Below are 24,174 nucleotides of genomic sequence, written 5' to 3' on the forward strand. Positions count from 1 at the left end.
GTTAAACATTTACCGCCACACCAGTGCCTCTACTGCAAAGATTGTTGCTTGGGGTATGATTCTCAGACCAATTACATCTGAATTTCCTGGGGAATGGAGAAGGATGGAGGGTCATTATTTAAAATGCAGATTTTCTGGCCATGCTGACCTGACTGACTCAGAATCTCTGCATGTAGGGCCTGAGAAATGCATTTTTTTTTTTTTTTTTTTGCAAGCTCCTCAGCTTATTCATAAACTCAAAGTTTGAGACATTAGGCTTAGGGAGTGAGCGAGAAGAGTGGGCGTGCATCTGGCTCTTGGCATCTGGAAGGAGCAGCTGGCTTCAGTCCCAGTTGGCCTGAGAATGGACAGCTGTTTTCCCTCGAGATATGAACTTTATGACAGAAAAAGGAGGTGGGACCTTGGGGGCCCTCCGAGTCCCAGCCACCCACTGACAGCATGATTGGTTCTGCCTTGGATTTCAGGGTGCCTTCACTTTCTAGCCTTGACATTTTGGGGCCAAGACAACATGAGCAAATGCCCAGACGTATGCACCAGTGTGAAGAAATTCACCACCATTTGTACCATTGACAGGGCCAGTGGAGCCCAGGGAGAGCCCACAGTCATTTTCCATATTAGGTTGCTGAGGACAGCATTTTCTTTCAGACTTGTAGAGTCATTGTCAGGAACTCTCAGAACCAGGCATGATTATAAAGGCAGGACTTTGTTTACCTTGGCCCACTGGGCCTAGAAGAGAAGGCCCTTTAGGGAGAAGGAAAAAAAAAAAAAAAAGGAGAGAAGAGAGAAGAGAGAAGTCTTACTTTCCTCAAATGTGAAACAGAAAGTTTGTAGAGGGCTCATCTCTGCTTTGGACTTGGTTTTTTACATCTGCCTGAGGAGTCATTGAAAACTTGACTGTGTTTCATAACAGTCTTGGGAGGTAGGGATTCATATTCCCCTTTTATAAATGAGAAAACAAAGACCAGGCCAGGTAATGTGAAAACAGAATAAGTGGAAGAACTGGGATTTGGACCCCAAATCTTCTAACCCAGTAAATACCCAATACATTTTCCTCTCAAGTATGATGCAGTATTTCTTCTGCATGTTTTTAGAGCCAAAGGAGCCCTTAAGAGGTGACTGGGACTGGGACACTGGGCATAATGAGCTCAAAGTACTGTGAATTCCTAAACCATCAGAGCTCCCTGTATCCTCATGCAAATTCAGAAACATAATCCAAAGCCACATCTAAAACTTTCAGAAGGAAGGACTATTAAATTATAAACTATTAGATTATTGGCCATTAGATTATCCGTTGGAATGGGTAATTGAGAGTTGACCATGTGTACACATATAATTTAGGTACTCCCTATATCAGATAGGAGCCATACTGACACAGTGGTTAAGAGCTCAGGCTGTTAACCAAAAGGCCAGCAGTTTGAATCCACCAGCCGTTCCTTGGAAAACCTATGGGTCAGTTCTACTCTGTCCTATAGGGTTGCTGTAGTCAGAATGGACTCCACAGCAACAGGTTTTTTGGGTTTTTTTACATCAGAGAGTTAAGCTTGCAGCAGTTCATCACCAAGTTCATGGTCATGTCTTATACGCTGGTTCTAACTGTCCAGGGTTTTTGGAGGGGAAGAAGTCAGATGGCCCACTTAAGGAAAATAAGATATGATCTCAACTACTTTTGCTGGATTTCACAGCCTTTTCTGTGTGTGTAAAGAAGCTCTTTTCCTGACCCCAGGACCCATCTCCACTCTGAAATCGTTGACGCTTTCAGCAAATACATAGTGAGGACCTATTGTATGTCAAGCACTGGCCTGAGTGTGGGGAAGAACAGGAAACCAATAGACCTTACCTCATCCTCATGAAACTTACAGTCTGTTGGGGAAATAGGCATAGTACAAATAAGTATAGAATACATATGTGTTTATACATTGTCTTAAGTGCTATGAAAAAAGATGCATGGTACAAAGAGAAATATTTCTGAAAGGTTGTCTACAGCAAGAACATTCATGTGGAGACCTTGCTGATGGGTTGGTTCTTGTTTTGATTGTATTTGTTGGCATGGAGTTAGGGCAAGGGAACATCGAGAGTTCTATTTGAGGGGTTTGAAAGGGAGATGTCAAGTAGGCAACTGAATATTCAAGTCAAGAGAGAAGCTGGTTTGAGAGTCAATGACAAATAGGCAGACCCAATCCCTGGGCCTGGGTGAGATCCTTTAGGGATGGCTTGTAGAGGAGAGGAGAAGAGTCTGAGGCCCGAACCCAGGGCAGCCCAGGTATGTAGCTCAGGCAGAGGAGAGGAGCTCCCAGAGAGGCTGGAGTCCTGGAAGCCATTTAAGACGGTGTTTTAGGAGTGATCAATACGAAAGTACAAAAATCAGAGAAGCCATTCAGGGTCTCCATTTAGCTCCTTCTTCTTTTCCCATGAGTCAGGCAGGCTGTCTGTGGGCCAAAGAGAGTGAATTGACCTGTGGCTCTCAGAATCTGAACAGCTGGCCTTCTCCCAGACAGAACTTCATGACCCTAAATTATTGCTTTCTTTCTTTCCTCAGTCCTGTCTCAGACCCAAACCCCTTGCCCTCAAGAGCTGTTGAATGTGTTGGCGTTAGGAAGAAAGCAAGTAAACCAATTCATGCCAATATACGTTATTGTTGAGTGCTGTTGAGTCGATTCCAACTCACAGTGACCCTATGTGACAGACAAAAACTACCCAGTAGTGTTTTCTAGGCTGTAACTTTTATAGGAGCAAATCACCAAGTCTTTCTCCTCCGAAGCCTCTGGGTAGGTTCAAACAGCCAAGCTTTCAATAAGCAGCATGATATTTAACCATCCAGTTCTCATTGAGATCTACTGCTGAAAAGAAGCTAGAGAGTAACCAAAACAAAATCTCTAGCCTGTGGAACGTCTAAGATGATGCCCTCAGGAAGGAAGACATTTTAAGGTGGGAGCTGTCTGCCCTGCTCTTCCTCCAGTTTCTTTACCTTGTTCCTGTAGCAGCTTATTTTCTTCCTCCATTTCTGAAACCCCAGAACTTCCAAAATGTTCAGAGTGGTTCCCTTGGCATCAGTGGCCACGCCTCTGACAATTATATTTGCTAAGAATGTTTTTGTTGTTGTTGCCGTTGAGTCAGTTCTGACTCATGGGGTCCCCATGTACAATAGAATGAAACCCTGCCCAGTCCTGTACTATCTTCAAGATCGTTGGCATATTAGAGTCCATTGTTGCAGCCACTGTGTACTTGGAGTGCCTTCTAACCTGGGAGGCTCGTCTTCTAGCCCTATATCAGACAATATTCTATTGTGATTCATAGAGTTTTCACTGGCTAATTTTCAGAAGTAGATCATCAGGCCTTTTTCCTAGTCTGTCTTAGTTTAGAAGCTCTGCTAAAACCCATCTACTATGGGTGTCCCAGCTAGTATTTGGAAAGCCAGCATCATAGCAACACACAAGTCACCACAGTATGGCAAACTGATAAGTGGGTAATGGTAGCTAAAAATAGCTAATGTTTATTGAGCACTTACTATGTGGCAAGTACTATGCCAAACACTTTACATGGGCTAACCTCACATAGACTTCACAGCAACTCTATTAGGTCAGGCCAGTTCCTACTCTTGTCCTATAGGAGCAGCCACAGAGGATTAGAGAAGTTAGCCCCTTCCTATGGACACACAGCTACTAGACTGGAATATGAAACAAGGTCTGGCTCCAAGTCCACACTCAGGGCAGTGTGGGTGGGATATAAGCCTGAGACTGCCAACATTTGGGTTTGTTGACCTGAAAGTACAAAAATGAATTCTTGTTCTGGTCCTCTATGGAGGCTCTTACTAGACCTAAGTGGGTTTGGACCTATGTTTAGATTTGACAGGAGAACAGCCCCAGATCAAGCCCATAGTTGCTGATTACAAGTAAGATGGGAGTTAACAGGCCGTCAGCTTCTGTCTCTTGAGAGAGGAAACTGAAAAATGTCTCCTGAATTTCCAGGATGAGGTTGAAGACACAATCTTTTCAGGCCAAACTTCTTGGACAAAGCTTGAGATGACTACAGAAGAATATGGATGACCCCTCACAGTCTCTGAGATGTCTGAATCCTTCTCTTTCTGGAACGAAGCCTCTGAAAGTTTCCATAATCCTCCTTCTCCTGGCCCAGAGGCCCAGCTACACTTTATAAAACAACCCAAAGCCACCTGATTTAAAGCATGTACTGGCTCGTATGTGGAAGACAGTAATTACCTCCAATTCCAGTTAGGAAAGCTGAAACCTGCCTTTTTCATGCCTTAAACAATTATGGAAGCACCTTTTGAAGCTCTGAGTAGAATAGAAAAGCAAAACAAACCAGAGCCAATTACAGCCTGGGGATTTGAAGATGGCTTAGTTTTGTGTGGTGGGACTTGGCGGAACTGTGGGACAGGGTCAGAGGTCAGTCCAAACTTCAGCTGCCAACCTACTTTGCCTGTGCCAAAAGAACCATCATTTAGTATTTAAAATCCAGGCCCCTCTCCCTGTACTCCCCACGGCTCAGGACCGATTTGTAGGAACAGCCTTGCATCAGCTGTGAAGAAGTCTCCCCGATTAGATAAAGCTGGCAGTGCATTTGCTGTTGTGCAAAACGGATCTCTGACGTTTTTGCTTCGGGGCCATTAGAATGTTTTTTCCTCAGCTGAAGCTTGGTGAAATAGATGGAATCCCTGGGGACCCTTTTGTTTTGGGGTGCACATTTGAGCAATTTGTGCAGCTCATGTGCCATTTGAAGTTTGCTCAAGTTTTCCAGCCTTGAAGCTCGTCTGGGCTTGGTGACAGAATCTGGCCATTGGAGGGCAGGCTGTGTAAACTACTACTGTGAGGAGAGCAGAATATAAGATGTATCAGTTGCCTAGGGCTGCCGTAACAAAGCACCACAAACGGGGTGGGTTATACCAACAGAAATTTATTGTCTCACAGTTCTGCAGAATAGGTGTCTGAAATCAGAGGGTCAGTCAGATTGATTCCTGCTGAGGGGTCTGAGGCAGAACTTAATCTGTGCTTTTTTTTCTTCTCTTCTCCCTTTTGGTGGTTCCTGGCAATCCTTGGCTTACAGCTCTACCTCCTACAATCTCTGCTTCTGTTGTCACATGGCCATCTTCCTTCTTTGTGTATCTCTGTGTCTCTTCTCCTCCTTTATAAGGACACCACTCCTATTGGATTAGGTCACAACCTACTCCGGTATGACCTCATGGTAAGCGATAATGCCTTCAAAGATAACATCTCCAAACAAGGTAGTATTCACAGGTACAGGGGGTTAGGACTTCAACATATCTTTTGGAGGGGATACAATTCAATCCTTAACAGCAGGCATGAGGTCAGAGAATAGCAAGTGGCCCTGGGATAGGGCGGGAAGCCTGAGGGATCCAGCTTTACAGAACCCAAGGACAATCCTGTAACATTCAACTTTGTGCCACAAAGTGCACACAGAGAAGTTAAGCTGTGCACAGAGGTTCGAAGCCCAGTTAGAATGGTCTTAACCAAGATCTGTTCATGAGAAGTATTGTCCTGATGGCCTTTTGAATAATAGGGTTGAATTGGCTGTTACAGCAATGTGGCATTGTCCTAGGAGGCTTCCTTGTGAGTTTGGGATAGGGTTAGGGTAAAGCATGAGCACCAAAGAGCCCCAAGAGAACCCACTCTGCCTTATTTGTGTGCTTGACACAAGCTGAGTAGAGGAGTTTTTCTGGGTCCTGGTGTAAGTATTCAGCTATCCATCTAGATGTCATGTATGCACTCAACAATGGATCTTGATGTCTACCCTCCCCCACAAGACTTGGCGTTTGTGGGAATAATATCTGTATAGAGCCAAACAAAAAGGGACTTTGATTGAAAATGTTTTTTGCTGCACTCAAAATGGAGTGCATATATCAATGCTCTGGAGACATCAAGGTGGCTGGTTCACCAACTATAAGAGAAGAGGTTCATGTCTTATCTGAACTTTTAATAATAATAATTGCTAAGAGGTATTGATGGAATATCAATAGATATGTCTCAACAAACAGATGCAGTGCTGGAAGTGCTTACTCATCTATGCCAAGGAATTTGGAAGACAGCTACCTGGCCAACCAACTGGAAGAGATACATATTTATGGCTATTCCCAGAAAGGTGGCCCAACTGAATGCAGAAATTATCAAATCATATTATTAATATCACACACAAGTAAATTTGTACTGAAGATCATTCAAAAGTAATCGCAGCAGCACATCGGCAGGCAACTACCAGAAATTCAAGCTGGATTCAGAAGAGGTTATAGAAACAGGGACACCATTGATGATTTCAGATGGATCCTGAAAGCATAGAATAACAGAAAAATATTTACCTGTGTTTTATGGACTATGCTAAGGCATTTGACTGTGTGGATCATAACAAATTATGGATAACATTGCAGAGAATTGGGATTCCAGAAAACTTGGTTGTGCTCATGAGAAATCTGTACATGGATCAAGAGGCAGTCGTTCAAACAGAACAAGGGGATACTGTGTGATTTAAAGTCAGAAAAGGTGTGTGTCAGGGTTGTATGCTTTCACAATACCTATTCAACCTGTATGCTGAGCAAATAATCCAAGAAGCTGAACTATATGAAGAACAACAGGGCATCAGGATTGGAGGAAGACTCATTAACAACCCATATTATGCAGATGACACAACCTTGCTTGCTGAAAGTGAAGAGGACTTGAAGCACTTACTGATAAAGATCAAAGACCACAGCCTTCAGTATGGATTACACCTCAACATAAAGAAAACAAAAATCCTCACAGCTGGACCAATAAGCAACATCATGATAAATGGAGAAAAGATTGAGGTTGTCAAGGATTTCATTTTACTTGGATCCACAATCAACACCCACAGAAGCAGCAGTCAAGAAATCAAAGGACGCATTGCTTTCCAGCACTTTAAAGAGATCTTGTGCAGCAGATTTGCCCAATGCAATGTGTCTTTTGACAGATTCCTCATGAGCACAATCAAGTGTTCTGGAATTCCCATTCTCCACAATGTTATCCATAATTTGTTATGATCCACACAGTCGAATGCCTTAGCATAGTCAATAAAACACAGGTAAACATCTTTCTGGTATTCTCTGCTTTCAGCCAAGATCCATCTCACATCAGCAATGATATCCCTGGTTCCACGTCCTCTTCTAAATCCAGCTTGAATTTCTGGCAGTTCCCTGCCGATGTACTGCTGCAGCCACTTTTGAATGATCTTCAGCAAAATTTTGCTTGCATGTGATATTAATGATATTGTTTGATAATTTCCACATTCAGCTGGATCACCTTTCTTGGGAATAGGCATGAATATGGATCTCTTCCAGTCGGTTGGCCAGGTAGCTGTCTTCCAAATTCCTTGGGATAGATGAGTAAGCACTTCCAGCGCTGCATCCGTTTTTTGAAACATCTCAGTTGATACTCTGTCAATTCCTCGAGCCTTGTTTTTCGCCAACGCCTTCAGTGCAGCTTAGACTTCTTTCCTCAGCACCGTCGGTTCCTGATCGTATGCTACCTCCTGAAATGGTTGAACGTCGACCAATTCTTTTTGGTATAGTGACTCTGTGTATTCTTTCCATCTTCTTTTGATGCTTTCTGTGTTGTTTTTCCCTGTGAAATCCTTCAGTATTGCAACTCAAGGCTTGAATTTTCTCTTCAGTTCTTTCAGCTTGAGAAATACTGAGTGTGTTCTTCCCTTTTGGTTTTCTATATCCAGGCTTTTGTATATGTCATCATAATACTTTGTCTTCTCGAGCCGTCCTTTGAAATCTTCTGTTCAGCTCTTTTACTTCATCATTTTTTCCCTTGTGCTTTAGCTACTTGACATTCAAGAGCAAGTTTCAGAGTCTCTTTTGATATCATTTATGTCTTTTCTTTCTCACTTGTCTTTTTAATGACCTCTTGCTTTCTTCATGTATGATGTCCTTGATGTCATTCCACAACTCGCCTGGTCTTCAGTCATTACTATTCAACGTGTCAAATTTATTCTTGGGATGGTCTTTAAATTCAGGTAGGATATACTCAAGATTGTACTTTGTCTGTCATGGACTTGGTATAATTTTTTCAGTTTAAACTTGAACTTGCATATGGGTAATTGATGTTTTGACCCACAGTTGGCCCTTCCTTATGATAGACCAACAGAAAGAGGTACTGCCATGATTCTGGGGTGACTTAAACACACAGAAAAGTTAAATAATTTTAAAAGATGCTTTAACATTATAAATTCTAACCTTTCGGGCTAGGCAGACTAAAACTGAGAGGAAACCAGAGCAGAACAGGAAAAATAAGGTATATGGATAGAGTAAACCCTGACTGAGTAACCTAACAGTGTTAGAATTACAGGCCTCACTCCAGAAGGGGTTGTTTCAAGACCAAGAAATAAAAGCACATTGCAAGCACTAAGCTTACTACCCTAGTAGGTAGACAGGCTAATCATGCCCACAGGCTCAAGCTGGCTTTATAAAAAGTTGTATCTAACAGATCCAAGAAACATGATGATAGAGCGTTCTGGATACATCCTTTTGAGATTTTAGGACTGAGTTAACTGTGGAAGGAGTCTCTGGATGGTGCAAATGGTTAACATGCTTGCCACCAACTGAAAGGTTGGTAGCTCAAGGTCGTTCAGGGGTGCCTCAGAATGAAGAAAGGCCTGCTGAACTACTTCCAAAAATCAGGCATTGAAAGCTCTATGGAGCATAATGCTACTGACACACATGGGACTGCCGTGAGTCAGAATCAACTCAACAGCAATTGGTTTGGTTTGGTTTGGTTTTTGGCTTAACTGTGGCAAATTCTCATGTTCTCCTTCAAACTTTCCCTTGTGGTCCTTGTTCCAGAGAATTCCAGGTGGTCTAGGTCCACATGATGGTTCTATTGTTAGGCTCTGATGGGAACAGAAGTTTGGCAGCTCTAGACTTTTAGTTGCTTGAGTCTTCTCAAGAAGATGAGTGCATCTGTAGCTCTTTAAAAGCCTGGTAGATATTAAATTATTTAACTTCACAATCTTTTCTCTGAAGCAGGTCCCCACTATTCTTCTCCAGCATGCAGCAGAGACCACCAGCTGCTTAGCAGGACCTCAAATGTTCTGAGAACATCCATGGCTCCATCTTGGGTTCTGAGCCTTTCCACTTGGGCCTGTGTAAGGCAGAATAATGGGCCCCCAGTGATGCCCACGTCTAATCCCTGGAGCCTGTGAATATGTTATGTTAAGGGGCAAAGAAGAATTGAGGTTGCAGATGGAATTAACATTGCTAATCATTGATAATCTGGATTATCTAGGTGGGCCCAATGTAATTACAAGTGCCCTTAAATGTGGAAGAGGGAGTCAGTGTCAGAGTGAAGTGATTGTGAAAGGCTTGATGGGCCCTTGTTGACCTTGAAAATGGAAGGGGGCCATGAGTCAAGGAACATAGGCAGCAACTAGAAGCTGGAAAAAGCAAGGAAATGAATTCTCTCCTAGAGTCTCCAGGAAGGAACCCAGCCCTGCCAATACCTTGATTAGCCCAGTGAGACCCATTTCAAACTTCTGACCTCCAGAACTATATGATAATAAACTTGTGTTGTTTTCAGCCACTTAATTTATGGTAAGGTGTTGCAGCAGTGATAGGAAGCTAATTCAGAACCCAACAGACAGCTGCATCACAAAAGAAAACAACCTCCTCCAGGTGCCATGACCTGGCCTTTGCTGATTGAAAACCAGGACAAGCTACCTTAGCATTTCTTTGACCATCTGGAAAATCACTGCGCCCTGCTGGCCAAGCCCCATCAACATCTGAGTGCTTCCCCCTTTAGAGTTTCCCAGGGCGGGAGCCTCTTTTGACTAGAGATGTTTCACTTCTGAGGAATGTTGCCAGGGCTTCTCCTCAGTATGGCCCAGGCAGCCCATTGTGTTACACTTAGCTGCTCCGCACACCCATCCAAAATGCCAAACACTTCTGGACAACACACCCTTTGCAGGACCCCTCTTCCCTTCCAGATAGCCTGTCACAACTCTATGGGCTCCAGGATGTAGAATTAGTATGACAAGACCATGACATGCCAAGTGTTGGGGGCCAACCTGAGCCATTCTTGGGTTTGACAAGCTATCTGTGGAAATTTGTGATTTTCCCAACCCCTCCCCCCATCCCTATCACATAAATATCCAAGTAAAGCTTTTGATCCAGATTAAAAAGTTAGGATTCCTGGGGTTCTGGCTCAGTCTTTTACAAGCTCTGTGACATTAGCTATTTAACTTCATCATGCTTCAGTTTTCTTATCTATAAAATGGGAGAATAAATGAGTTAATATATACAAAGTGTTTAGAGTACTGCCTAGCATGTGTTCAGCACTAAAGAAGTGCTAGCTGTTGTTATTACTATTAAATGGGCCCCAAACCTGAGGGGCAAGTTATCTGGCATGTCAGGAAAACCGGCTTCTTCCTGGTTTGCCATCGTTTACGCTCCCCGTGATTGAGATGAATGACACAGTGTTCAAGCACAGGTATGCACGTCCTTTTTAAAACCTTTTTTTTTTTTTCTCCTGAACATCTCCTTCAGGAAGCAGGCTTTGGTGTGCCGGGACCAGATGAGTGAGTGTTGGAGACACAAGCCCTGTGTTTAGAGTTATGCAAGTATAGTGGGGAAAGGGCACCTCAGTTGCTAAGTCATGCCCCCTGCTGACCCAGCCTGATTCGTCCAGACTGCTTCTCCCTGCCGGAGAGATCTTTGGTCCCAGAATCTCATCTCACTGTGAGGCCAACCTTGGACTTTTAGGCCTTTTGGCACTTTGGGTGTTAGCTAATAGGTTCCCAAAGGCAGAGAACCAAAGGAAAGAAGACCAGCTCATTTTCAACCAGGAAATGCCCATGGTGCCCAGGACACTGCTTGTCCTAGACAGAGGCCTCTCTTAACACGCTGCCCCTTCTTGATGTGGCAGCCAGCTTCGCCTGGCAACCATGAGGCCTGGTCAGTGCAGAGGGAGCAAGCTCTAAGTGACTACTTCGGGAGCAGCTGCAGGACAAGCCCAGGAGAGAAGTTTCTGGGCAGAGCAGAGAATTCAGGACGGAAGATGGTTACACCTGCACAAAGTTTTGATTACAAACTACAGTAACAATAACAAGAAAACAAAAATGCTCCATATTCTTTGGTATCATTGGAATTGAAAACAGCAGAACTGGGGCATTGTATGTTGCTGTTAGCTTTATCCTTATAAAAGAGGTTTGTATTATAGTATTTTATGAAACCAAAACCATCAGAACAGCTGCCTGGGCTAACCTGCATATGTTGTATATGCTGAGTACCTTTCAAGGCAGAGAGCCCATCTTCCATTACTCTATCAGACAATATTCTGCTGTGCTCCATAGAATTTTCATTGACTAATTTTTGGACGTGGATCACCAAGCTTTTGTTCCTAGTTTGTCTTAGTCTGGAAGCTCTTCTGAAACCTGTCCACCATGGTGACCTTGCTGGCATTTGGATTACTGGTGGCCTAACTTCTAGTATCATAGCAACATGTAAGCCACCACAGTATGACAAATTGACAGACAAAGTTGAGGACCATCATAACTTTGTTAAATTACTCAAGAGAAAAACTTCAGCCATTGAGAATTATGTCATGCATCGCATTTCCTCTTTTTTGCCTTAAGTTGCCAGGAAGCCTTGAACAAATTTAATGCTCAATTACAATAACTATTAGCTCAGTTCAGGTTTTTGGCATTATTATTTTCCCCTTTCTCCTCTATGGTTTAAAGTTCTCATTTTCTTATTCAACCATCTTATTGTACATGTGTCTTTTATTGTAAACTTACTACAAGTATACTTTGAAAGGTGGACATAAATCATAAAGTATAAATTAAATAAATGAAGTTTTACCCAATCTCTTGTAAAAACTCACGATCCATCTGTTAACTTTCATATTATTAAACATCTTGATCACTACCAAGAGGAGGCATGAAGAGCATCAACGAGAGAGCCTCTGAATCCAGGTTCAATATTTAGTGGAAAAAACATCATGAATGCAAGCATGGATTTATTTGAAACTAAATATTTCACTTTAAAAGTTAGTCTTTAATAATCATTTTAATACTTGCTATGAGTACCTACTGGGTGCCAGGTACTATCTTAAACTTTATCCCAGAAATCCTGTGAGGTAGGTATTATAATTTCTAAATGATGACTGAGAAAACTGGAGGCTCGAATGGGTAAAATAATTTGCCTCCAATTTCCCAGCTAGTAAATGATGAGTCTGTGTTTGAAGCCCTGGTCTGTCCAACTCTAAATCATCCCCAACCCTATTTTGCTTCAACACATGCAGTTGATTTCCTTCCTCCAAGTGGATTAATTTTGAAATGGTGAACAGAGCTGAAACCACAGTTTGACTGAGTTCTGAATCCAGAAGAAGGACAAACGACTCCTGTGGAATTAACAGGGACTGACATTGTTCTATGTGAGGTAGGTTACCAGGGTCAGGATCACTACTTGAAATGAAACTGTGAGGTAGATCTTTATCACTAGGGAAAGGAGGTTGGAAAAGGCTGCTGATGACTCTACCTGGGCCTTTGGTTTCTATGAAACTGGCAACCTGGGGAGGCAAGAAGAAGTAGTGACAGCCTAGCAGCCAGCAACCAGAAACCAGGGTGCTTTCACTACACAAGGAGAGATCACAAATACCATGGTTGGGCAGGATCTCAAACTACTAGTATAAGATGATTCTGAACCAGAGACCTCTACAAAACCATTATGGGGGGAAAGACAAGAAAAAAGAGAGAAACAGGATCTCCCACTCAAAATTAGCAAAGTTCTTCTTTTTCTGGATGTACCTACTGTTCATTCATTAACATCGAAATCATAGCCAACAGCACTATGTAACTCATACCTGAGCCAAGCTTATCTAGCATGTGTATTTTCTCCATAGGGCACATGACCGTCTTCTTGCTTAGAAACACTAAACAGCACTTTGGCAATATGCTTGAGGGCCATTTTAAACATCAAAATCAACAATAAAAGCCATAAAAATGTAAAAAATGTAACACCAGCTAGACCCTAAAAGGCACTTGTTTACAGTATGAAAGCTGATACAAAGAAGGCAGAGCATCGCCCTGTGTGAGCTCAGCTAGGAACGTGTTTGGGGTGACTCAAATTTTTTGTATCTCTGCATGTCCATGAATGACCACTTAGGCACAATGTGTATTGATTGGGGGTGACAAACAAATTTCGGCAAGTAGGAAAATTCACAAATGCACCACCAGTGAATAATAAGGACCAACTGTGTATTATCAAAGCTTGAAGACGTAGCTAAAGCTGCATTTAGAGAAATTTATAACCTTAAAATTTATTAATTCAAAAAGAGTTTTAAAAGATTCAATATAAAGGGGTTAAGTGTTTAAACCAGGAAGCAAGAAAAACAACAGATTAAGTTCAAAGAAAGCAGAAAGAAATAACAGAGGTCAGAAATTAATGGAAAAGAAAGTAATAATAGAATCGACAAATCTAGAAGTAAATTATTGGATATGACTAGTAAAATAGAAAAAACTTTAGCAAGACTGCTCAAGAAATTAAGAGACAAAATGCAATCAATGGTGTTCGGAATTTAAAAAGGGAGTATAACTATGGATACTATAAAAAAAATTTTTTTTTATGGGAAAATAAAAATAGAATGAGAAACTTCATGAACAACTCTATGAATAACTTAATACCAATAGATGAAATTTATAATTCTTTAGAAAAATTAATTTTTAAAGAACAACCTTATGTTAACCCTTACATGAAACAATCTGCTTTAGGAGTACAAAAAGAGGGAATGCCACCCAATTTATAACTCTGGTCTGGCTTTAGGGTCCCTGTATTGTTAACCACCAAATTACCCTGCCTCCCTATGGTTGGTGGACATACAGATCAATATCAAGGTAAGAGTCATGGTAAATGACCAAAGAGGCTGGACTTCTAGTGGTGACTAAGGTTAAAAGTTAAACAAAAAAATGTTAATACTGATTTCAAAATCTAGACCAAAACCCAGTACAGAGCATTTCCTGTCCCTAATACCCTGCACTCTTGTTTATCTTTCATTCTGTACTTTCTGTTATCAGCTCCCTGGTTCTTTTTGCTTCCTTCCCATGTATCTTCACCCCCGCCCCCCATATCTCCCTTCTTTGTTATTTTTAGTTTCAGCATATCCCAACCCTGACACCTGGCAAACCCTCGGCCTTTTTCCACCAACTTCTTTCAAGGGCAGTCAGGCGCATTGAAACCTAACTTCTAAGCATGTGATATTGACACATCGATCTTACAACAGGCCTTAGGCTCACCAAACTGACTCACTGTCACACTGATTCCAACCATAAACTCATTCCAGGAGCACCCTTTGAAGTGCTGAGATTCTGTTGGCCATTTTATAAACAGCTCATAAAAAAAAAAAAAAATACAGTGAAGTAAAAAGTTAAATGAACAGTCCAACATTTCAGGAAAACCAAGACAGAAAATGAATATGTGTAACTAGGTGGAAAAATCCTGGAATGGGGGCACTGTTTTTGTGTTAAGTGTTTGTGTCCTATCCCTCAGTGAGAAGTACCCTCCATGAGGTCAGGGCACATGGAAGGACCAATAAATATGGTAAATTGGACTGAAGGTCAGTTCCCACAGTGCATTGGTGTCACTGTATCTGTTATGGTTCTTCGGCTGCATACAACAGAGACACTTACACTAATGTGAGCCCAGGGGAATTTGAAGGAAGGATATGCGAGTCCACAGGATTGAGGGAAAGCTGGAGAAGCAGTCTTGGAAACAGGCAAGAAGCAAGCAAGTTCCAGAAGCTAGGAAACAAGAACTACAACAAGGGTCACAAAACTGTGGTCAGGATACTCTCCTTGGAAGAGATGACATTCCTAACATTTTCATTTTCTTTGTCCTTCTGCTCAAAATTCATGTTCCATTGGGGGAGTATCTGATTGGCCTAGCTTCATCGCAGACCTCCTGATTACCGGTTATATCTATAGACTCTGTCCTATAGGAACAACATAACACCAGAAAAAGGAAATCATGATGCTATTAGGAAGAGGAAACAGGTGCTGAGCATTCTAACACAACGAATGTTCACTATTCCCAACTCCTCCATGGATATTTAAGAAAATATTAAAACTTATTTCCTCTCCAGCCTTACTTTCAGAATTAGGACTGAATTTGTCTAAATAAAAGGATATCTTTCAGTACCAGGCTAGTTATGTTTTGACATGATTATCTATATCAAGCAATACTGCTTTGGAAGGAACTCTTAAACCTACTGTCATATAAATATTTCCTGGTAGCCGAAGGTACCCTTCGCAAGATTTTGTCTACTTCTCTGGTGATAAGTTAATTCTTCTATCGGCTTACCAAAAAAAAAAAAAAAATTCCTGCTTTGTTATTGATTTAGATCCTTAGGAAATTTTTAGTATTTTCTTCCTCTTTTAAATAAATTTGTTCCCCTTTGCTACTTTTCCCTTTGGCCTTCTTTCATTAAAAATCAGGACCCGACATTTCTGGAATACTATCACAATAATGGCACACACGTCCCTAAAGAGAAATTCTACTTTAGGGGTGATCAAAGGAGTTGCTATGTTCTTAGAAAGGAGCCATGAATCTCTGAAGTCTACAGGTTTTTTGTTTTGTTTTGTTCACCTCTGCAGTGCGTTTCTAAGATCAGTGTGATGAGAAACCCAACCAGAGGGATTACTGGAGAAGAGGGAAAACCCTCAATGAGAAGTACTACCATTTTAGTCCTTCTAGATTTAGTCCATACCTTGGGCTAAAACAGACTTTTAATGAGATATTTTGAGAGAGATCTTCATATATACTTTCCCTTTGTGTCAGGTACTATTATTTTCTAAATCATCTTCTTTACTTCTCTCATTAGTCATTAATTTTCAAATGCATAATCTCATTTTATTTCTCAGATAAATTGGTTAGAACAGGTGTTTTATCCCAATTTTATTCACGTAGAAAGTGATTCATGAAAAGATTGTGACTTACCCAACATCACATAGCTGGTCATAAAACCAGAGCAAAAACCAAGATGTCTTCACTTTTGGGCATTTGGTTCATTTATTCAGAGATCTAATTCATGCCTTAGATCTGGGCAAGAGGGGTTCCTGCCATGGACTTCACACTTTAAAACGCACCACTCTGGCTCTTGCCCAGCCACATGGGGCAAAGAGATGTGACCACCCAGAACCCATGACCCTCTTTCTAGACCACACTTTGGGCCCCAGAACTCTGAAATTTCCTGTCAAATGTCACCAAGACCATTTGGGCAAACTGCATGCACCCTTGGTGAATGTACCACTAACCTAGAGGGAGGCAAAGGGAAAGCTAACTGTAGGTGTAGGTGTAGATAGACAGAGCTTGGACTTGTGGGCTGGGTAACTACATGAGTGTGCAAAACCCAAACCAAACCAAACCCACTGCCGTCGAGTCGATTCCGACTCATGGTGACCCTATAGGACAGAGCATAAGTGCCCCATAGATTTTCCAAGGAGCACCTGGCAGATTCGAACTGCTTACCTCTTGGTTAGCAGCTGTAATACTTAACCACTATGCCACGAGGGTTTCCATGAGTGTGCAAGGCCCCTGGAAATGCAAGGCAGAGCCGGGGAATAGGAAGAAAAGGGCTGGGGTCCAGGAGCAAGCTCTCCCCTGCTGTGTCAGTTCTGTGAGGAACTCTAAGATGTCCCAAAAAACCTGTTGCCATTGAGTTGATTCCTACTCATAGCAACCCTATAGAGCAGAGTAGAACTCCCACATAGAGTTTCCAAAGAGCACCTGATAGATTGAAAATGCTGACCTTTTGGTTAGCAGCCATAGCTCCTAACCACCAGGGTGTCCCAGAACTCCAAATTCACACCTGGTTTCCAGGATATTGTTGTTGTTAGTTGCTGTCAAGTCAGTTCTGACTTATAGCGATCCTATGTACAATAGAAAAAAACACTGCCTGGTCCTGCACCATCCTCACAATCTTTGTTATGCTTGAGCCCATTATTGTAGCCACTATGTCAATCCATCTCGTTGAGGGTCTTCCTCTTTTTCCCTGACCATCTACTTTACCAAGCATGATGTCCTTCTCTGGGGACTGGTCCCTCCTGATAACATGTCCAAAGTATGTGAGACATAGTCTCTCTATCCTTGCTTCTAAGGAGCATTCTGCTTGTACTTCTCCCATAGCAGATTTGTTCATTCTTTTGGCAGTCCGTGGTATATTCAACATTCTTCACCAGCACCATAATTGGCATCAATTCTCCTTCAGGCTTCCTTATTCATTGTCCAGCTTTCACATGCATATGAGGCAACTGAAAACACCATGACTTGGGTCTTCAAGGTGACACCTTTGCATTTTAGCACTTGAAGAGGTCTTTTGCACTAGATTTGCCCAATGTAGTGCATCATTTGATTTCTTGACTGCTGCTTCCATGGTGCTGATTATGGATCCAAGTAAAATGAAATCTTTGACAACTTCAGTCTTTTCTCCGTTTATCATGATGTTGCTTATTGGTCCAGTTGTGAGGATTTTGGTTTTCTTTATGTTGTTTTGTTTTCTTTAAGTTGAGGTGTAGTGCGTACTGAAGGCTGTAGTCTTTGACCTTCATCGGTAAGTGCTTCAAGTCCTTTTCACTTTCAGCAAAGTTGGATTATCTGCATAACAGAAGTTGTTAACTAGTCTTCCTCCAATCCTGATACCCTGTCCTTCTTCATATAGTCTAGTTTCTTGGATTATTTGCTCAGCACACAGATTGAGTAATTATGGTGAAAGGATACAACCCTGACGCACACCTTTCCTGACTTTAAACCTTGCAGTATCCCCTTGTTCTGTTCGAATGACTGCCTCTTGATCTATGCACAGGTTTCTCATGAGGTCATTAAGAAGGCATACTTTTCATAATGGAAAGGTTGGTATAGCTTGTTTAGTAATCTGTGAGCTTAATTTACACCTTTTAAATTTTTAGACATTAGATACATGGGCCTCCATATGTACTCTTGCCCCAAGTCCTGCAAACATTAGGGGTGGCCTTGCAGCACGCCAACGTATTTTGTTTGGCGAGTGCACTGTTTTGGGAAGCCCTGGTGGTGTAGTGGTTAAATGCTGTGGCTGCTAAACGAAATGTTGGCAGTTTGAATCCACCAGGCGCTCCTTGGAAACTCTACAGGGCAGTTCCATTCTGTCCTATGGGGTCGCTATGAGTCGGAATTGACTCCATGGCAGTGGGTTTGGTTTTTTCTTTCTTTTTTTTTTTTTTTAGTGCACCATTTAACATCTTGAGTTAGTTTCCAAAGTTAAAAATTGGGAGACTTCATATACGAATACAGATTTCTGGTTTCTTTTTTAAAAAATAACAAAACCCAGAAAATCATGGAATTCTAGGCTCACCTACCGTTGTGGCAACCAGGGGCTGATGCTGAGTAGAAAACACTGGCTCTGGCTGGTGCTTCCTAATTTGCCACAGTTCCTACCTGTCTTCCTTCCCTTACTGGGTGACCTTTCTGGCCCCTGGGGACATTTGAATTTTCATTCCTGATTTAAGTCCTTCATTACTGTTGTTATTGCGTGCCATCCAGTTAATTCCGACTCATAGCCACCCTATACGAAAGAGTAGAACTGCCCTATTGGGCGTCCTAGGCTGTAATCTTTACAGGAGCAGATCTTCAGGTCTTTTCTCCCATGGAACAGCTGGGGGGTTCGAACTGCTGACCTTTGGTTTAGCAGCTGAGTTCATTAGCTATGTTCTTTCTCTATAAAGCCACCATGTTATCACTTTAGGAAATTCTTTTGCTTTTTTTTCTCCAAGTTCCCTCAAAGGAAGTTTTCTTCTCCATTAGCTAACTGTGATTCCCTAAATTTCGATATAAATAAATGCCTATAATTTTGGCATCCTATTCCCTAATTTCTCAATCTTCGGGAACCAGTAGAACAAGAGCTAGGAATTTCAAGAGAGCAGTCTCCCTGTGGTATCCCCCTCTTTCACCAGGCCATGTGAACTGGAAACCCAATGCAATGGTTTTCTTGCTTTGACGCCAGTGAGGGAGGGAGGAAGAGCCTTGACAACTGACAAAGAGCTTTTGTTCAGGTTTGTACCAGGATAAAGCAGCTCACCCTACCACATGGGCCCTTACTTCTTCCAGGCTCATCTTCCTTTCCTGCCCCAGGAAGAGCCCCCAGCCCTTCCTCCCTCGGGCTTGGGGGCCACAACCCGCGTAGCCTTCAGGTCTCCTGCACGTTGCCCCCTTCCCTACCCCTCCTTTCAGTCTGGAAAACAGCTTTACATAGTAACGTACAGAGGCATTCACTGGGTTTCCAGCGGGGTCCCCAGCCCCACAGGCTGCCAAAATAGGCTCTTTACACTCCATAGATGGGAGAGAAAAATCTGCTTGTTCGGTTGCAACTGTCAAGCAAAAGACATGCTGAGCTCAGATAGAAATAGCAGCAGGGTCAGGGCAGGGCAAGGCCCCAGCATTTCATTAGCTCGGCCCAGCTAAGGGTGATTAAATGCACATAGTAGCCCATGAATGGGGCCATGGAGGGCAGCCACACAGTGCAGCACAGAAAAATCATTCTTTGGCCGTTGTCAGCTGGCTGAATGGAACTTAATTATTGGGATAATGAGAACTGATTTTCATTGTTTTAATTTTGGGGAAGGGGTGAGAAAGGAGGGACTTTTTTCCCCTCAGCTGAGTGAAAGGATGTTAAACTGTGGCCTTTAATGGGGCCCCCTGTCCTCCAGGCTGCTGTTGGCTAAGCCTCTTGCGCTCAGTGTTTTGTACCAATGCAATAAGAAAGGGTATTAAGAGTATCTTCTCTGTCAGTGTTTCCTTTAGGCCCCGTAACCCTGGCAGGCTGTGTCCTTGTGGGAGCATGTCTGTGCTGGCATCCATCCCCAACTGCTGTACAAAGCAACATGCACCAAGGGAATCACTAGATAGCAATCCTGTGCTCAGCCCCTTTCAAGTGCTTCCAGATCAGGAGTGAATCCCCACCCTTCTCCTATTTGTTTCTTAAATACAAGATCTAGGGAACTCAAATGTTCTGCTCAGGACAAACATGGGAGAAGAATTCCCAGATCCTTGCACGCTATTTGGAGCTCAAGAGCGGAGACTCTTCTGCAGACCACACCACAACAGTATAGGGGATTGTCAGTAATCCTGGACAGCTGAGACAAGCTCTGTTCACCATGAAATTTATTAATCTATCCCCCCCTTATTCAGTTTCATTCACCTGCCACCCTTCCAAGATCTTGCTCTTTAGGTAGGAATGAGAGGGTTGTTTATTTTCCAATGTGATCACTCATTTCTCCATGTAACACATGCTACTAGCTGGTCAGAAAATAAGTATTTGTAAAGTTGGGTTTAGCATGGTTCTAGGTACTGTAGAAATACAAAATGACACGTCACCTCAAATTTCACCTGAGGAGACCTGAAATGATTAGAGATCATCCCCATCCCACCCTCACCCCCCACCACACACACACAAACCAGTTGCTATGGAGTCAATTCTGATTCATGGTGATCCCATGTGTGTAAAAGAGACATAAGGGAGCACCTATTGAGTATGAACACCTGACTGGCCAGGAGTTGGAGAAGAAAGAGAGAGTGGGCTTAGCACCAGTAAGAGAAGCTTCATGAAGGGGACAAAGGTTTGTGAGGGCTACAAGGTTGAAAAGAATTTCAACCAAGAGCAAAGGATGGAATTGGATGGCATGCTTGAGAGAGGGAAACAGACATTATTGGAATGAAGAATTCGTTTGGAGAATAAGATTTAGTTGCAGGGGAGGGTCGGATGGTATAGCGTTATGAAAACCAGGCAGAGTTTGCCTTTCTTTTTTCTCTCCCAGCTCCATCTTTGGCCATAAAAAGTGACAGTAGTTGCTGTCATTTTGTTTTTGTATTTATTTTTTTCCCTTCAAGTTCTTTAAATAGAAAAGCAGGAAGGAAGATAATATGTCCTCCTTCATGGACTATAAAGAAGAAAGCTCTCTTTAAAGTTTCCAGATTTTTAGGTTTAGGCTCAAGACCAATAATGGATAATGGCGGCTTCTCAGGCAATGCCTGGGCTATACCATCAGTGGAATTCCATGAACTTTATCCTGCCCAATTCAGTTTAGCCTCCTCTTTTCTTGAGGACTTGACAGTATATGGGTTAAGTTCTTCAAATCCAGCAACTGGGTTCTTTGTGGCAAGGAGTAGATGGCTAAGAAGAACTTACTGTAATAGATTAGTGGTCTACCTGGCCCCTTTCCGAAGAAAAATGCCTTCCCAGAAGCCACATCCTATATACACAGTCTTGATAGAATGTGTCTGCTTGTCAGAATCAATTAATCATGCTGATCAGGAGTAGGAATGGCCTCTCTGGCTGAAACAGTGGCTACATCCCTTCTTGAATGAAGAATCCTTTGCCTTGGAAACTCATGTAGGTCAGAAAAGAAAGTTGGGTCTGGATTGCATGCAGTGTTCCCAGGGTATGTGTCCTCAGCCCTAGAGCTTCTTCTGTGCTCTTATGTCACCCAACTAACTGCTTGATGCCAAACCAGGAACTGTCAGTGCAATCCTTTAAGGCACTGCTTAGGCCAGCCAGGAATCATTTCTGAAAGAAAAGAGAACTGGCAGAATGGGACTTGCAGTAGTAGTTTTTAGTATTTTTGCCTTTTGTTCCAACTGTTTAAAAACTGTTGGAACTGGCCACGCTGACATGTCTTTCCTTCTCCAGTCTATCCTCCACATAGCACATGCACCCAAGAAACTCAGGCTGCAGCTGGGGAGACCTGAAGCTATTAGAGAAACACACTCATGGATTAAATTGTGTCCCCCCCCCCCCCGAATATGTATTGAGGTCCTGGCCCCTGTACTCATGGACGTAATCTTGTTTGGAAATAGGAGTTTCTATTGTTATGTTAATGAGATAATACCAGATTAGGGTGGCTCCTAAACCTAATCACTTCCAAGTTATTAAAAAAAAAAAAAAAAAAAAAGCAAAATAGACACAGAGACACACACAGGGGGGAAACAGGTGCCACGGGAAAATTGCTTGCAAATAAAGGAATGCCAAGGATTACTGGCAGTCATCAGAAATTAGGAGAGAGGCCATAGAAGCAATCGAGACAGCCAAGACTCTGATTCGGACTTTCAGCATCCAGAACTGTGAGCAAATAAATTTCTGTCCTTTAAAGCCATGCACTTTTGGTATATCTGTTATGGCAGCACTAGGTAACTAAGATACACATCCTGTGGGAACTTCTTCAACAAGCCTAATCCTATCTCTTCTTTTTTAAAAAAATCTCCATTACTTTCTCTTGTCTATAGAAGTGACCTCCAAAGTTTTTTGGTTGAACACCCTATCAGGAAACAACTCATGGTGACCCTATAGGACAGAGTAGAACTGCCCCATAGAGTTTCCAAGGAGTGCCTGGCGGATTTGAACTGCCAACGCTTTGGTTAGCAATCATAGCACTTAACTACTACGCCACCAGGGTTTCCATTATTGAATATGTACTCTTAATATACGTACGGAAACTGTGGTGGCATACTGGTTAAGTGCTAAGGCTGCTAACCAAGAGGTCAGTAGTTTGAATCCGCCAGGTGCTCCTTGGAAACTCTATCGGGCAGTTCTACTCTGTCCTATAGGGTCACTATGAATTGGAATTGACTCAATGGCAGTGGGTTTTAATATATGTAAATTTATTTTTATACATTATACAAATGTATTACTATACATATATATGTATATACATATATTCTGTACATATACAAAATTAAATTTTAAAAGGATGAAATAAACCATAGCTTAAGATATCTTACTAATTGTGATGGTTTCATACTATCATTAGCTAATATCTCAAAGAACAATAAATATGTAGGATGAGATTCATCATAAATAATGATGGATGTAAATTCATATTTCTAAAAATTAAAAAAAATTTTTTGACTTGACTTCTTGTCACATCTGGTCATTGTTTTCAGCTTGTAATATGTCTGAAGAGAACCACAGCAGAGCGGTCAGTGCTGCTGTTCTTATTATTTGGCTCTCAGGCCCTAATTGGCCCACCCCTGCCCTAGAGATGTTGTCGTTCTTCTATTGCCCTCCTTCTAGCTTCTTTGCTTTTCCTTATGGTTGTTTATAAGTTTATTTTCTCCAAAGGACTGAAATCCTTGAAGTCAAAGTCTTTTATTTCTGGTGCTAAAACCTGTAACCTAGAAGCCATTTAATAAAGGCTTCTTGTTGAATATTGAGCATTATTAGGGTGCTCCTGGTAGGAAAATACCGGAAAATTCTTCCACTGGATACAAGATTGAATGGTTTATGACTAAGACATTTCCCAAATCAAAGATTATATAAAAATCCTAATTAATGAGATTAAAGGGTTTGACATGAGTTGGAATCAGGCCTCTAAGTGTGCAGTCAGTGTCTTGCTTACCAGATAACTCATGTCCATCTCCCTATCACATTGTTTTGGGCCCACAGGTTTTCATGGCTTCAACAAAACCTGGAGAATCACTTCATTCTCAGCCACACAGCCACTAGTGAGGCCGAGCCCTCTCTATATTTGTACGGTGCTTTAGGTTTTCAAAGCAAATAGGACAATTCCCATTTTGCAGATGAGGCAACTGAGGCACGTCAAATGGCTTACTCAAGGTCAGTGAATGAATGATACAGTTGGGACTTTGACCCAAGTCTTCTGATTTCCAACCCAGAGCTCTTTTCATTATACTAGACAGGCCCTCAACTAGGTAGAACAAAATAACACAATGTGAATTTAGGTCAGAGAATATATTAACCCCATTTGAAACTCCAAGAAGACCTTGGGACAAATGTATGTCAGAATTTCAATGGTATTTAGCGGAATTGGTCCAATGGGAATGTAGACATCCTGCCAACTTTGCAAAAAGATACATAAATCTCGAAATCAATTTCACTAACCTTCATTTATCTTGGAAACACAAAAACTTAGACTAGAGCTTGGCTTGAGTGAAGAGATTCACACTCAACCTGCATCCCCGCTACTCATATAAAATGTTTCATGAAGCCCAGTGTTGAAGATCTCACTGTTTTGTTTGACTCTGGAGGCCGCCTACATGAGACTTGCTGCCAGTGGAAGGTTAGTACTGACTCCGAAGCCACAGGGCCACTGGCTGAATCACCAGCCCTTACTACAGTTCTCGGCTCTGTATTCCTTGGAAACCTCTTGCCTCAGTTT

This window comes from Loxodonta africana, chromosome 10 (genome assembly GCF_030014295.1).
Source record: "Loxodonta africana isolate mLoxAfr1 chromosome 10, mLoxAfr1.hap2, whole genome shotgun sequence".
Lineage (NCBI taxonomy): Eukaryota > Metazoa > Chordata > Mammalia > Proboscidea > Elephantidae > Loxodonta > Loxodonta africana.